Source organism: Coregonus clupeaformis, chromosome 9 (assembly GCF_020615455.1).
Source record: "Coregonus clupeaformis isolate EN_2021a chromosome 9, ASM2061545v1, whole genome shotgun sequence".
Taxonomy (NCBI): domain Eukaryota; kingdom Metazoa; phylum Chordata; class Actinopteri; order Salmoniformes; family Salmonidae; genus Coregonus; species Coregonus clupeaformis.
The window spans coordinates 15,442,213-15,458,306 of record NC_059200.1 but is presented as its reverse complement, the minus strand read 5'-3'; the positions used below and the strand labels follow the sequence as shown (position 1 = coordinate 15,458,306).

At 45.3% G+C, this 16,094-nt stretch overlaps 1 protein-coding gene across 1 annotated transcript in view; it reads left to right on the top strand.

Moving 5' to 3' along the window:
• LOC121574505 (metalloprotease TIKI1) overlaps positions 1–16,094 on the top strand; it is an 80,644-nt gene that overhangs the window by 38,135 nt on the left and 26,415 nt on the right. The window lies entirely within an intron of this gene.

The window sequence follows — 16,094 nt, the reverse complement described above, 5'->3', positions numbered from 1 at the left end:
CAGGTAGCAAGTGGTATTTCCACAAACCTTTCCACATGTCCACCATGTAGCTTCCAGTGGAGTTGTTGGTCCTCTGTAGCTCAATTGGTAGAGCATGGCGCTTGTAACGCCAGGGTAGTGGGTTCGATCCCCGGGACCACCCATATGTAAAAATGTATGCGCACATGACTGTAAGTTGCTTTGGATAAAAGCGTCTGCTAAATGGCTTATTATTATAATCCAATCCAGCCTCCCCTGCTTGAGGTCTGGCTTTCAATTTCCACGTTCGGAGTTATCATACAACTATGTAGTAAGGACATGTCACAACATCCTCAGTGATTTATGAAAAGAGTTGAACTCACCTGAACTGTCACCTTCGACCCTGAAGCCCAGAGCCGTGGTTGGTGCACCTGGAATTAGGCTTTATGTCTTCGCCCAGGGCCAACTCTCATTTGACCGACAAATACCTCAGCACTATGAAAGGAGAGAAAATTACATATCTAGGTATAGGGCTTCAACTGATCATCATCCACAGTAATTGTTATGAGAATGCTGTCCTTTTCATTTAGAACTACAAACACACTGAACTAAGGGTGCCCCGGAGGGGACAGAACTAAGGGTGCCTGGAGGGGACAGACACAGGATGATTATTATATAGAATACGCCTACTACCAATAGTTGTCTCTCATCTTGTCTTTGTGTGTTTTGGAGCTGTGGTTTATATACAAGGACCTCCTCACCCTTTTAAAACGTGACCATTACACACTGCATTTAGAAAGTATTCATACCCCTTGACTTACTCCACAATTAGATTCAATGTTTCAGCCTGAATTCAAAATGGATTACATTGATTTATTTTCTCACCCATCTACACACAATACCTCATCATGACAAAGTGAAAACAAGTTTGTAGATTTTTTTGCTAATTTATTGAAAATGAAATATAGAAATGGCATTTACATAAGTATTCACACCCCTGAGTCAATACATGTTAGAAGCACCTTTGGCAGCAATTACAGCAGTGAGCTTCTCTGGGTAAGACTCTTAGAAGCTTTCCACACCTGGATTTTGCAACATTAGCCCATTATTATTTTCAATATTCAAAAAGGTTGTTGATCATTGCAACCATTTTCAGGTCTTGCCATAGATTTTCAAGTAAATTTAAGTCAAAACTGTAACTCGGCCACTCAGGAACATTCACTGTCTTCTTGGTAAGAAACTCCAGTGTATATTTGGCCTTGTGTTTTAGGTTATTGTCCTGCTGAAAGGTGAATTCATCTCCCAGTGTCTGGTGGAAAGCAGACTGAACCAGGTTTTCCTCTAGTCTCCCAGTGTCTGGTGGAAAGCAGACTGAACCAGGTTTTCCTCTAGTCTCCCAGTGTCTGGTGGAAAGCAGACTGAACCAGGTTTTCCTCTAGGATTTGAACTGTGCTTAGAGCTATTCCACTTCTTTTTTATCCTGAAAAACTCCCCAGTCCATAACGACATCAAGCATACCCATAACATGATGCAGCCACCACTATGCTTGAAAATATGGAGAGCGGTACTCAGTAATGTATTGTATTGGATTTGCCCCAAACATAACACTTTGTATTCAGGACAAAAAGTTAATTGCTTTGCCAAATTTTTTTCCAGTATTGCTTTAATGCCTTGTTACAAACATCACTCTGTCAATTAGGTTAGTATTGTGGAATAACTACAATTTTGTTGATCCATCCTCAGTTTTCTCCTATCACAGGCATTAAACTCTGTAACTGTTTTAAAGTCACCGTTGGCCTCATGGTGAAATCCCTGAGTGGTTTCTTTCCTCTCCAGCAACTGAGTTAGGAAGGACGCCTGTACCTTTGTAGTGACTGGGTGTATTGATACACCATCCAAAGTGTAATTAATAACTTCACCATGCTCAAAGGGATATTCAATGTCTGCTTTTTTATTTTTACCCATCTACCAATAGGAGCCCTTCTTTGTGAGGCATTGGAAAACCTCCCTGGTCTTTGTGGTTGAATCTGTGTTTGAAATTCACTGCTCGACTGAGGGACCTTACAGATAATTGTATGTGTGGGGTACAGAGATGAGGTAGTCATTCAAAAATCATGTTAAACACTATTATTGCACACAGAGTGAGTCCATGCATCTTATTATGTGAGTTGTTAAGCAAATTTTCACTCCTGAACTTATTTAGGCTTGCCATAACAATGGGGTTGAAAACGTATTGACTCGTGACATTTAAGCTTTTCATTTTTAATTAATTTCAAAAAATATCTAAAAACATAATTCCTCTTTACCATTATGGGGTATTGTGTGTAGGCAGACCAGTGACAAAACAAATCTCAAATTAATCCATTATACATTTAGGCTGTGACACATCAAAATGTGGAAAAAGTCAAGGTGTGTGAAGGCACTGTATACTTCTGTTTAGATGTAAACGTTATTGATATACCTCTGTCAAGGAGTTAAGTAGGCTAGTACTCAACGTTTGCGTATTTAATATACAGGACATTGCTTCTTTCTTGGAGCCCTGCATTGTGTAGTATCACATGTTCCGGATGTTTCTGAGATTTGGACATGGTTCAGGAAAACCTGAAGACTGATGTTGGATTATATTAAAACAAGTTTTCTTCATTTTAACAATCACAAGGTTGTTGGACTTGGTCTTCCTGTGTTAGGACAATCGTTGAAATAATAGAATGTATTAAATGCAAATACACTCTGGACTTGATGCTGTGTAGTTCCAATGAGAAAAACATGAAATGTGTTTTTGAATTCAACATCAGATAGTAGTTTTAGTGGGATAGTAGTTTAGTGGGATAGTAGTTTAGTGGGATAGTAGTTTTAGTGGGCCCACGTGGACCTCTGGCTTTGTTTCATTATGTAACTGCGTTGTTGAATGTTTACAGGCTTTCTGGGAAGCAAGCCGATGCCTCTTTCCGGGGCTCAGAGGGTAGTTCAGGAAGGGTGAGATGGAGGGATGGAACAGAGAGGAGGGATGGAATGGAGAGGAGGGGTGGAACAGAGAGGAGGGGTGGAACAGAGAGGAGGGAGGGTGGAACAGAGAGGAGGGGTGGAACAGAGAGGAGGGAGGGGTGGAACAGAGAGGAGGGAGGGGTGGAACAGAGAGGAGGGATGGAACGGAGAGGAGGGGTGGAACAGAGAGGAGGGTGGAACAGAGAGGAGGGGTGGAACAGAGAGGAGGGGTGGAACAGAGAGGAGGGGTGGAACGGAGAGGAGGGGTGGAACAGAGAGGAGGGGTGGAACAGAGAGGAGGGGTGGAACAGAGAGGAGGGGTGGAACAGAGAGGAGGGGTGGAACGGAGGGACACAGAGACGAGTTGAGGAGCGCTGAGGAATAACAGACCTACAGGCTATCTGTTTGTCTTCTGATAGAGTCCAGCCACCCACTAGCCTGGTGTCCTATAGTAGTATTATTAATATTAGGGTAGTGGAATATTCTAGCATTGTCCCAGATCTGTTTATACTGTCTAGCCAACTGCCGTGACAACCATAGGAGTTGATTATACAGTACAAAACAGATCTGGAACCAGGCTAGAGATTTTCCACAGGTCTCTAGGTAGGCTCAGTTGGTAGAGCATGGCGCTTGCAACGCCAGGGTTGTGGGTTCGTTTCCCACGGGGGGGGGCAGTATGAAAATGTATGCACTCGCTAACTGTAAGTCGCTCTGGATAAGAGCGTCTGCTAAATGACTAAAATGTAAATGTATAGAACCCTCATAGAGGATGTGCAATCAGTACAACCACTAGTGCTGCTACCAGAAAAGTTGAGCTCATGTTTCTTCAAGAGATTATTTTACAAAATCAAACGAGAGTAAAACATAACGTGGCAAAGAATATGAAAGGAATCTGACGTTAAAATGCAGCGTGACGTGCTGTTAATTCAGCTGGTCTGTGTTCAACTGTCATAATTCCCCTTGCTTTGCTTGGCAGTGAGAGAGCTGTAGGGCTAGCAGCCAGCGACATGTAATCCCTGAACCAAACGCCTGCCTCCACAAAGTATCTGTCCCAAACGGCACACTCTTCCCTATGGACCCTGGTCAAATGTAGTGCACTATGTAGGGAACAAGGGTTGCCATTTGGGACTCACGACAAACTCTCCAGGTTTATTTAAGGAGTGGCTTCACACCCTCCCGTTCCTCCTGTAGCACTCTGGGGTTTCGTTGTTCATAGCAGACGTCTAAAAAATCTGTTGAACATAAACAACGGTGGCTTGGGGTGCTGTAGGACCTCGGCTTGACGGTGGCTTTGTGGAAGATGTTGAGGCGATGGAGGAAAGTTGTGAACGCTGTGTGAGCGTTTGGTATTTTCTTACTTTAGCCTGGGTTACTTCTCATGGAATTGTCATGCATTGTTTGACTTGCACCCTGTTTCCCGCATAGGGTTCTGGTCAAACTTAGTGCACTATATAAGGAATAGGGTGCCTTTCAGATGTTCTCCTGACTGTTCTTTAGGAATTTAAAGCTTATGTGTTTGTGTTATTGACCCTTCAGATTGATTGGCTTAAAGAGATGTAAGAAAAGCCTACAGGCCACCCAGAAACTAGCTGGTGAATTGTACAAGCTCTGAACTAAATGATATTCTGGGTGGAAATCTACCCTCTGGAATAGGTTACTTGGTTACCAAGGCTTTTAGCAAAAAGCTCCTTGACTAAGACCAAGACATTTAGTTTGAGTCTTGAGACGTATAATTTCACCAGAACAGTCCTATCTATATCTGATTGTAACTGATAACTTTTTAATTTCCAGTAATATTTCATTTTCAGTTTTTTTTTAAGGGGTCAACAAACACTTCTGTACTCGTAAGGCAGACTTTACACAGGCACCTTGTCAAGCCACAGTCTATGTGGTATTTCTTTGTGGTTTGATTTTAAGCCTGATCCCCCTTGGTGTTTTCACATCCCCTCACCTATCATACCTTGGCATCAAAGGACTTCAAATTCCTCCATTGTTCAACGTGCCTTTTCCCCCAGTTCTTTATTATTTATTCCATTGAATTCAAATCACAGAATCTTTATTGCTCTCTCTCCTCTTTGAGAGATGATAAAAGGTTATCGTTTGACCCAGAGAAATGGGAACACATTCCTCTCTGCTCCCTCTAGCATGTATGACAGGACTGGAAAGAGATGTTTTCACGTTTAGCCTTTAAAAACGTTGGAATAGGGCCTCTCTCTGGTGAGTGAGAGATTTTTGTCTGGGCTTGTTGTTGTATGGACTCAGCCTGAGTCAGAGGTGTGCTCTTACATTACCATACAGCCATACCACTGGTCTCACCTGTTTTACCATACAGCCATACCACTGGTCTCACCTGTTTTACCATACAGCCATACCACTGGTCTCACCTGTTTTACCATACAGCCGTACCACTGGTCTCACCTGTTTTACCATACAGCCATACCACTGGTCTCACCTGTTTTACCATACGGCCATACCACTGGTCTCACCTGTTTTACCATACAGCCGTACCACTGGTCTCACCTGTTTTACCATACAGCCGTACCACTGGTCTCACCTGTTTTACCATACAGCCGTACCACTGGTCTCACCTGTTTTACCATACAGCCGTATCACTGGTCTCACCTGTTTTACCATACAGCCGTACCACTGGTCTCACCTGTTTTACCATACAGCCATACCACTGGTCTCACCTGTTTTACCATACAGCCGTACCACTGGTCTCACCTGTTTTACCATACAGCCGTATCACTGGTCTCACCTGTTTTACCATACAGCCGTACCACTGGTCTCACCTGTTTTACCATACAGCCGTATCACTGGTCTCACCTGTTTTACCATACAGCCGTACCACTGGTCTCACCTGTTTTACCATACAGCCGTACCACTGGTCTCACCTGTTTTACCATACAGCCGTACCACTGGTCTCACCTGTTTTACCATACAGCCGTACCACTGGTCTCACCTGTTTTACCATACGGCCATACCACTGGTCTCACCTGTTTTACCATACAGCCATATGACTGGTCTCACCTGTTTTACCATACGGCCATACCACTGGTCTCACCTGTTTTACCATACGGCCGTACCACTGGTCTCACCTGTTTTACCATACGGCCGTACCACTGGTCTCACCTGTTTTACCATACGGCCATACCACTGGTCTCACCTGTTTTACCATACGGCCGTACCACTGGTCTCACCTGTTTTACCATACAGCCGTACCACTGGTCTCACCTGTTTTACCATACAGCCATACCACTGTCATATCAGCTGTCTTTCCATGGTCTTATCGAGGTCTTGTAGAGACTGCGTCTTGCTTCCATAGATCATGATAATGACTGCATGTTTGATGAACATCTATTCTGTCTGGAAGAGAAAATATGTAAGCAGAGAATGAATGAATGAATGAATGAACAAATGAATGAAAGCAGAGATTATTTAGTGAAACTCGATGTTATGAACAGCAGATGTAACAGCGCTTATTGCAGTACCTTGTTCCACACCTACAATATTCTTCTTTCTTAAAGACATGCACGCACGCACGCACGCACGCACACACGCACACACACACACACACACACACACACACACACACACACACACACACACACACACACACACACACACACACACACACACACACACACACACACACACACACACACACACACACACACACACTACTGTTACAGTATGTATTACACTACCCTGGGCCACACTCTCTGTCAATCCTTTCCTCCCCCTAAACTACCAAAGCTTTCAGGTTGTGTGTTTGTGTTGGAGAAATGACATTGACTTCTGAACTTGCCCAGTTTCTGAGGGAATCGTGGCTTAAAGTCATTAACGACTACAGACTAGAAACACTGTAACAACATGTTGAGGTTGTGTTTGGCTCAGTCCTTTAGCTGGTTTTTTATATAGGATCTACATCATGTCAATCCACACAGTAAGCCAAGGAAACAGGCCAGAGAGCGTTTTGGTGCCAGAGTTGTTGCCTTTTATTCTCAGTGTGACAAAAAACAAAACCCTGATGAAGGCTAAGGGCTTACACGTGTTGGTTTTACTTTACACAATAAAAGCGCTTGTATCAACTTCCGCTGTCCTCCAAGAGTTGCTGGATCTCCTCTGGACTTTCATTTGCTCCTCAATTGGTTGGAGAGTTCCCTTCCCTTTGACTGTGACAAGGCTGTATGTTATATTTGTGGAATTTCTTTCCTTCTTAATGCGTTTGAGGCAATCAGTTGTGTTGTGACAAGGTAGGGGTGGTATACAGAAGATAGCCAAGTCCGTATTATGGCAAGAACAGCTCAAATAAGCAAAGAGAAACGACAGTCCATCATTACTTTAAGACATGAAGGTCAGTCAATTCGGAAAATGTCAAGAGCTTTTAAAGTTTCTTCAAGTGCAGTCGCAAAAACCATCAAGCACTATGATAAAACTGGCTCTCATGAGGACCGCCACAGGAAAGGAAGACCCAGAGTTACCTCTGCTGCAGAGGATAAGTTCATTAGAGTTACCAGCCTCAGAAATTGCAGCCCAAATAAATGCTTCACAGAGTTCAAGTCACAGACACATCTCAACATCAACTGTTCAGAGGAGACTGCGTGAATCAGGCCTTCATGGTCGAATTGCTGCAAAGAAACCACTACTAAAGGACACCAATAATAAGAAGAGACTTGCTTGGGCCAAGAAACATGAGCAATGGACATTAGACCGGTGGAAATCTGTCCTTTGGTCTGATGAGTCCAAATGTGAGATTTTTGGTTCCAACCGCTGTGTCTTTGTGAGACGCAGAGTAGGTGAACGGATGATCTCCACATGTGTGGTTCCCACCATGAAGCATGGAGGAGGTGGTGTGATGGTGTGGGGGTGCTTTGCTGGTGACACTGTCTGTGATTATTTAGAATTCAAGGCACACTTAACCAGCATGGCTACCAAAGCATTCTGCAGCGATACGTCATCCCATCTGGTTTGGGCTTAGTGGGACTATCATTTGTTTTTCAACAGGACAATGACCCAACACACCTCCAGGCTGTGTAAGGGCTTTTTGACCAAGAAGGAGAGTGATGGAGTGCTGCATCAAATGACCTGGCCTCTACTATCACCCGACCTCAACCCAATTGAGATGGTTTAGGATGAGTTGGACCGCGGAGTGAAGGAAAAGCAGCCAACAAGTGCTCAGCATATGTGGGAACTTCTTCAAGACTGTTGGAAAAGCATTCCAGGTGAAGCTGGTTCAGAGAATGCCAAGAGTGTGCAAAGCTGTCATCAAGGCAAAGGGTCGCTACTTTGAAGAATCTGAAATATAAAATATATTTTGATTTGTTTAACACTTTTTTGGTTACTACATGATTCCATATGTGTTATTTCATAGTTTTAATGTCTTCACTATTATTCTACAATGTAAAAAATTGTAAAAATAAAGAAAAACCCTTGAATGAGTAGGTGTGTCCATACTTTTATAATAATATAATATGCCATTTAGCAGACGCTTTTATCCAAAGCAACTTACAGTCAATGCTGCATAAATTTTTTGTGTATGGGTGGTCCCGGGGATCGAACCCACTACCCTGGCGTTACAAGCGCCATGCTCTACCAGCTGAGCTACAGAGGACCACTAGAGTGTGTGTATATATATATATATAAATATTTCCTGATCTTTCTTACATCTCCTAGATACAGGACAGACACTTCAAAACCTTAATCCTTACGATTATTTTTTTTACCGTCTTTTTTGCCATTTATGAATGTGTTATTCAATGTGTTTCCATGTTCTACAGTAGAAAAGGCCAAATTCAATATTTTATCAAATGATACCTAAAGGGGTCCTAAAATTGAAAATCAAATAGCTAAATGATCCATAGTATGACCTTCTTAAAACAATTCCATATGTTAGCTAGCTAGCTTGGCAAAGCATTTAGTGTTTTGTGCTTTGTGCTGCACTCACCACACAATTTGTTTCACATGAAGTGTGCCTGGCTCAGTTGGGAAAGTTTAACGCTAGCTAACGTTAGCTAGCTAACTAATGAGCAGGTGCACATTATCAAACCGAACCTAACAAAAAAAAATCCTTCTTCTAGATGTAAAAGACTTGCTCTAGAAAAAAAGGAGATGTATTACGCAGCTTTATTGTTTTAGTTAAAACAATTGTGATGAAAAGGGGGTGATTACACCAGGAGAATAACCTCTTTTCCCTTTTTCTGTTGGCTCCCCCCATGTGGAGGTTTTGTGCTCTCTGATTGGCTCAAACTCAAGTTCTCGGCCACCGACGAGCATTGTGATTCTACAAGTAGAAACGAAAGGTTCGTCGGCACCGGGTCGGTACGCAGCAGGGACGTCTTCTGTTCTAGCATGAGAAGGAACGGCCTTCCACTGTGCAAAGTGCCTATCGGCAGTCAGATACCATAATATAACCATGGCCATCTTAATGACCAAGGCGAGGGGTTGTCGGAGACTTGATATGTGTATCATATTACCTTTACATTTACATCATTTATTACCATGTGGTCAATGTTGGTGGCAGCGCCAGGGTATTTTCTTAATGTGTGTGCAACAGGCCTGTCATGGCAGTGAACGGCAACTTCTGCTTGAGAACTACAGACATAGAGGTACCCACTGTCTCTGCCCACTGGACGCAAGCAATGATTTTCCAATTAGAACTTTTGATTGTTTTTTTTCCCCATAACTTGGGCTCTGTTAATGTCAAATCATTGACTCCGGCAGTTTAACTCAGCGTGATTCTCTCTCTCTGGAAGTTAGGGCTCAATAGAAAATTGCTGAGTGCAAAAAAAAAAGGTTAGAGGTGGTCTTCCTGGTCACCTTTGGCCTATTTCATCCCCCCCCCCCCTCACACACACACATATGCCAGTGGGCCTACTTCCTGGCTCCCAGTTTACATAGGCAGTAGTATGGATGTTGTTTGCCGTTAGCCATCTCCCCACCGTTAGTTGTTTATTCAGTTGTCAGGAGGCTCCGGGGCTGAGGGAGGGCTTATGTTGACATTTTGACCCAGCCAACAGCGTTATCCCTCGGACATCAAAAAAACACCTCGGCCTGGTCTGGGAAAGGGCTGGCTCCATCTGCCTGATGTGTCTGAGTGTCTGTCTAGGATTAAGGCTGGGAGCAGTGTAGGGTATGAGCCATATACATGGAATCTATACAATGGACATATATTCAGTGTTCATTCAATTGCCTTGGTCTGATGGGCTGTTTTCCATTCTAGTAATTATATTTAAAGAAGCTTTGAGTTAAGTGTGGGGTTCTTGTTGTGGCGTCTACGGTTCTTTAGAATTCTAAAAAGGTTCTTGACATGTACGGAAGCCTGCAGGGTCCCTTTCATAGCACACAGCACATTGGCCAGTGTTAACTAGTGTTGATTTTTCAGTGTAACATTTCTAGTGTTGATTCAAGAGTTAAATTCACACTGTAAAGAGAAACCCAGCCGAAACCCTCAAAGAGCAAGCGGGGAGAGAGATAACATACTCTTTTTTTAAAAAAAATTACTTTTCCAATCTGTCACCCGTTACTGAAATGGTTGTTCCAGTTTAGCTGTTTAAGGTAGTCTCTTACCTTTGTCTTCCCAACCCTGGCAGTCATCCTGAATAGAGGTTGCGGGTGAATAGAAATTCCAAATCTTGGATATCCCCACTCTGGCTGGATTCCAACAGTCGATATGTTGATAAATCTTCGGCAGCATTCCACATCACTTTGCAAGCCAGCATAATGTGATTGCAGGCCTGATGTAGCCTGTAAACCATGAGTTTCAGGCCACTCTATTAGGATCAAACTTGGCCCTCAAATGAAGGCTTTATGAAATATGTACAGGATTGTATGACAACATATTCACTTAGGATCTCATTTGGTGAAGGCCACAGGACTGAAAATGAATGAATGCAACAACCGTGTCTCTGTCACTGTCAAACACAGTCATGGGTGGTATTGGTAACTCTACAATTCACTCGAAAGGCACCCTGGGAAACATGCAAGTAAAGTTTAAAACCCTACCAATTCCGGTCCTGGAGGGCCGAAACATTTCTGGATTGGGATTTTTGTATGGTTCCTCAAAGAACCATCCCATTTATGGGTCTCCAGAGACCGTAATATGGTTCCCCTATGGCGTCGCTCTCAAGAATCTTATTTGGTTCCAACTTGCATTTTTATTTTTAAGGGTGTAGCCGGACAAGCTAGTCTGTTTCCAACTACTGTAGCTGGCCAAGTTAAAGGTGCAATTTGCAACATTTATTCATTTTCATTGGTAATTTCAGTGAATAACCATTTGGCTGGCATTTGGCTGAGAAATTAAGGATTGTGTCTTAAATATCCAGTTGGCTGCACTGATTATGGTCTGACTGTGTGTGTGGAATGCCTAGCTATGAAGGACGTGTACGTAAACAGCTACACTGACTTGTACGCTAACACACAGACCCACACACACATGCACATGCACGCGCACACACACATACACATATGGATACACACGGATACATGCACACATGCGCACACACACACCAACACATACGCACAAGCACTGGCTGGCGTTTATTTATTTAGTTACTGTGTAATGTTTTCAGAACTGCTATTCGGCCCCGGTTACAATTTGTAATATAAATATTGCTGCGCTGTATGGAAAGAAACTATATTTAAGACTTGCCATATGTTCTATTAATTGGTAGGAAGGATTGGCGACAATGGCTGCGTTTTTAGAGTGACTGGTGTGGCAGTACTTGGATACTACACTCTTAGAATAAAGGTGCTATCTAGAACCTAAAAGGGTTCTTTGGCTGTCCCCATAGGAGAACCCTTTGAAGAACCCTTTTTGGTTCCATATAGAACCCTTTCCACAGAGGGTTCTACATGGAACCCAAAAGGGTTTTTACCTCGAACCAAAAAAGGGTTCTCCCATAGGGACAGCCGAAGAACCCTCTTGTGTTGTTTCAGTGGACTATAGGGGGATGTTGGGGCTTAACTGTGTTGTTCTTCAGTAGTTATATATTAGTTAGGGCCCTGTGGGAGTTAGGCTGTGGTAGTTAGGGTGGTAGTTAGGGTGGTAGTTAGGGTGGGAGTTAGGCTGTGGTAGTTAGGGTGGTAGTTAGGCTGTGGTAGTTAGGGTGGTAGTTAGGGTGGGAGTTAGGCTGTGGTAGTTAGGCTGTGGGAGTTAGGCTGTGGTAGTTAGGCTGTGGTAGTTAGGGTGGTAGTTAGGCTGTGGTAGTTAGGGTGGTAGTTAGGCTGTGGTAGTTAGGATGGTAGTTAGGCTGTGGTAGTTAGGCTGTGGTAGTTAGGGTGGTAGTTAGGGTGGTAGTTAGGGTGGGAGTTAGGCTGTGGTAGTTAGGGTGGTAGTTAGGGTGGTAGTTAGGGTGGGAGTTAGGCTGTGGTAGTTAGGCTGTGGGAGTTAGGCTGTGGTAGTTAGGCTGTGGTAGTTAGGGTGGTAGTTAGGCTGTGGTAGTTAGGATGGTAGTTAGGCTGTGGTAGTTAGGCTGTGGTAGTTAGGGTGGTAGTTAGGATGGTAGTTAGGCTGTGGTAGTTAGGCTGTGGTAGTTAGGCTGTGGTAGTTAGGCTGTGGTAGTTAGGGTGGTAGTTAGGGTGGTAGTTAGGCTGTGGTAGTTAGGCTGTGGTAGTTAGGGTGGTAGTTAGGCTGTGGTAGTTAGGGTGGTAGTTAGGCTGTGGTAGTTAGGCTGTGGTAGTTAGGCTGTGGTAGTTGGGGTGGTAGTTAGGCTGTGGTAGTTAGGGTGGTAGTTAGGCTGTGGTAGTTAGGCTGTGGTAGTTAGGCTGTGGTAGTTAGGCTGTGGGAGTTAGGGTGGTAGTTAGGGTGGTAGTTAGGGTGGGAGTTAGGCTGTGGTAGTTAGGCTGTGGTAGTTAGGCTGTGGTAGTTAGGGTGGTAGTTAGGGTGGGAGTTAGGCTGTGGTAGTTAGGGTGGTAGTTAGGGTGGTAGTTAGGGTGGGAGTTAGGCTGTGGTAGTTAGGCTGTGGGAGTTAGGCTGTGGTAGTTAGGCTGTGGTAGTTAGGCTGTGGTAGTTAGGCTGTGGTAGTTAGGCTGTGGTAGTTAGGCTGTGGTAGTTAGGCGGTGGTAGTTAGGCGGTGGTAGTTAGGCTGTGGTAGTTAGGCTGTGGTAGTTAGGCTGTGGTAGTTAGGCTGTGGTAGTTAGGGTGGTAGTTGGGGTGGGAGTTAGGCTGTGGTAGTTAGGGTGGTAGTTAGGGTGGTAGTTAGGCTGTGGTAGTTAGGCTGTGGTAGTTAGGCTGTGGTAGTTAGGGTGGTAGTTCGGCTGTGGTAGTTAAGGTGTGGTAGTTAGGGTGGTAGTTAGGCTGTGGTAGTTAGGCTGTGGTAGTTAGGGTGGTAGTTAGGGTGGGAGTTAGGCTGTGGTAGTTAGGCTGTGGTAGTTAGGCTGTGGTAGTTAGGGTGGTAGTTAGGGTGGGAGTTAGGCTGTGGTAGTTAGGCTGTGGTAGTTAGGGTGGGAGTTAGGGTGGGAGTTAGGCTGTGGTAGTTAGGCTGTGGGAGTTAGGCTGTGGTAGTTAGGCTGTGGTAGTTAGGCTGTGGTAGTTAGGCTGTGGTAGTTAGGCTGTGGTAGTTAGACTGTGGTAGTTAGGCGGTGGTAGTTAGGCGGTGGCAGTTAGGCTGTGGTAGTTAGGCTGTGGTAGTTAGGCTGTGGTAGTTAGGCTGTGGTAGTTAGGGTGGTAGTTGGGGTGGGAGTTAGGCTGTGGTAGTTAGGGTGGTAGTTAGGGTGGTAGTTAGGCTGTGGTAGTTAGGCTGTGGTAGTTAGGCTGTGGTAGTTAGGGTGGTAGTTCGGCTGTGGTAGTTAGGGTGGTAGTTAGGCTGTGGTAGTTAGGCTGTGGTAGTTAGGGTGGTAGTTAGGGTGGTAGTTAGGCTGTGGTAGTTAGGCTGTGGTAGTTAGGCTGTGGTAGTTAGGCTGTGGGAGTTAGGCTGTGGGAGTTAGGCTGTGGTAGTTAGGCTGTGGTAGTTAGGGTGTGGTAGTTAGGCTGTGGTAGTTAGGCTGTGGTAGTTAGGGTGGTAGTTAGGGTGGTAGTTAGGCTGTGGTAGTTAGGGTGGTAGTTAGGCTGTGGTAGTTAGGCTGTGGTAGTTAGGGTGGTAGTTAGGGTGGGAGTTAGGCTGTGGTAGTTAGGGTGGTAGTTAGGCTGTGGTAGTTAGGCTGTGGTAGTTAGGCTGTGGTAGTTAGGGTGGTAGTTAGGGTGTGGTAGTTAGGGTGGTAGTTAGGCTGTGGTAGTTAGGCTGTGGTAGTTAGGCTGTGGTAGTTAGGCTGTGGTAGTTAGGGTGGTAGTTAGGCTGTGGTAGTTAGACTGTGGTAGTTAGGGTGGTAGTTAGGCTGTGGTAGTTAGGCTGTGGTAGTTAGGCTGTGGTAGTTAGGGTGGGAGTTAGGCTGTGGTAGTTAGGGTGGTAGTTAGGCTGTGGTAGTTAGGGTGTGGTAGTTAGGGTGGTAGTTAGGATGGGAGTTAGGCTGTGGTAGTTAAATCAAATCAAATCAAATCAAATGTTATTGGTCACATGCGCCGAATACAACAGGTGCAGACATTACAGTGAAATGCTTACTTACAGCCCTTAACCAACAGTGCATTTATTTTTAACAAAAAAAGTAAGAATAAAACAACAACAAAAAAAGTGTTGAGAAAAAAAGAGCAGAAGTAAAATAAAGTGACAGTAGGGAGGCTATATATACAGGGGGTACCGTTGCAGAGTCAATGTGCGGGGCACCGGCTAGTTGAGGTAGTTGAGGTAATATGTACATGTGGGTAGGGTTAAAGTGACTATGCATAAATACTTAACAGAGTAGCAGCAGCGTAAAAAAGGATGGGGTGGGGGGGCAGTGCAAATAGTCCGGGTAGCCATGATTAGCTGTTCAGGAGTCTTATGGCTTGGGGGTAGAAGCTGTTGAGAAGTCTTTTGGACCTAGACTTGGCACTCCGGTACCGCTTGCCGTGCGGTAGCAGAGAGAACAGTCTATGACTAGGGTGGCTGGAGTCTTTGACAATTTTGAGGGCCTTCCTCTGACACCGCCTGGTATAGAGGTCCTGGATGGCAGGAAGCTTTGCCCCAGTGATGTACTGGGCCGTACGCACTACCCTCTGTAGTGCCTTGTGGTCGGAGGCCAAGCAGTTGCCATACCAGGCGGTGATGCAACCAGTCAGGATGCTCTCGATGGTGCAGCTGTATAATTTTTTGAGGATCTGAGGACCCATGCCAAATCTTTTTAGTCTCCTGAGGGGGAATAGGCTTTGTCGTGCCCTCTTCACGACTGTCTTGGTGTGTTTGGACCATGATAGTTCGTTGGTGATGTGGACACCAAGGAACTTGAAGCTCTCAACCTGTTCCACTACAGCCCCGTCGATGAGAATGGGGGCGTGCTCAGTCCTCTTTTTGTTCCTGTAGTCCACAATCATTAGGCTGTGGTAGTTAGGGTGGGAGTTAGGCTGTGGTAGTTAGGCTGTGGTAGTTAGGGTGGGAGTTAGGCTATGATAGTTAGGCTGTGGTAGTTAGGGTGGGAGTTAGGGTGGTAGTTAGGCTATGATAGTTAGGGCCTACAGCCCTGTGGTAGTTAGGCTCCATTAAAGGCTCTGACTTTGTTGACACACTGCCACGCTACATGGCTTAGTTTGTGAGGACAATGAGACCCTCCGTCCTTTTGTGACGCGCTGCAACCTGAACCAACAATGCTTCACTTCACCTAGAGAGTGGGGGGGAGAGGAGGGAGGGAGAGAGAGAGTAGGGGTGGGGAGAGAGAGAGGGAGGGAGAGGAGGGGTGGGGGGAGAGGAGAAGAGGGGGTGGGGAGAGAGGAGAGGAGGGGGTGGGGAGAGAGGTGAAGAGGGGTGGGGAGAGAGGAGAAGAGGGGTGGGGAGAGAGGAGAGGAGAGGAGAGGAGGGGTGGGGAGAGAGGAGAAGAGGGGTGGGGAGAGAGGAGAAGAGGGGGTGGGGAGAGAGGAGAAGAGGGGTGGGGAGAGAGGAGAAGAGGGGGTGGGGAGAGAGGAGAAGAGGGGTGGGGAGAGAGGAGAAGAGGGGTGGGGAGAGAGGAGAAGAGGGGGTGGGGAGAGAGGAGAAGAGGGGTGGGGGAGAGAGGGAGAGAGAGGGGGTGGGGAGAGAGGAGAAGAGGGGTGGGGAGAGAGGAGAAGAGGGGTGGGGAGAGAGGAGAAGAGGGGTGGGGAGAGAGGA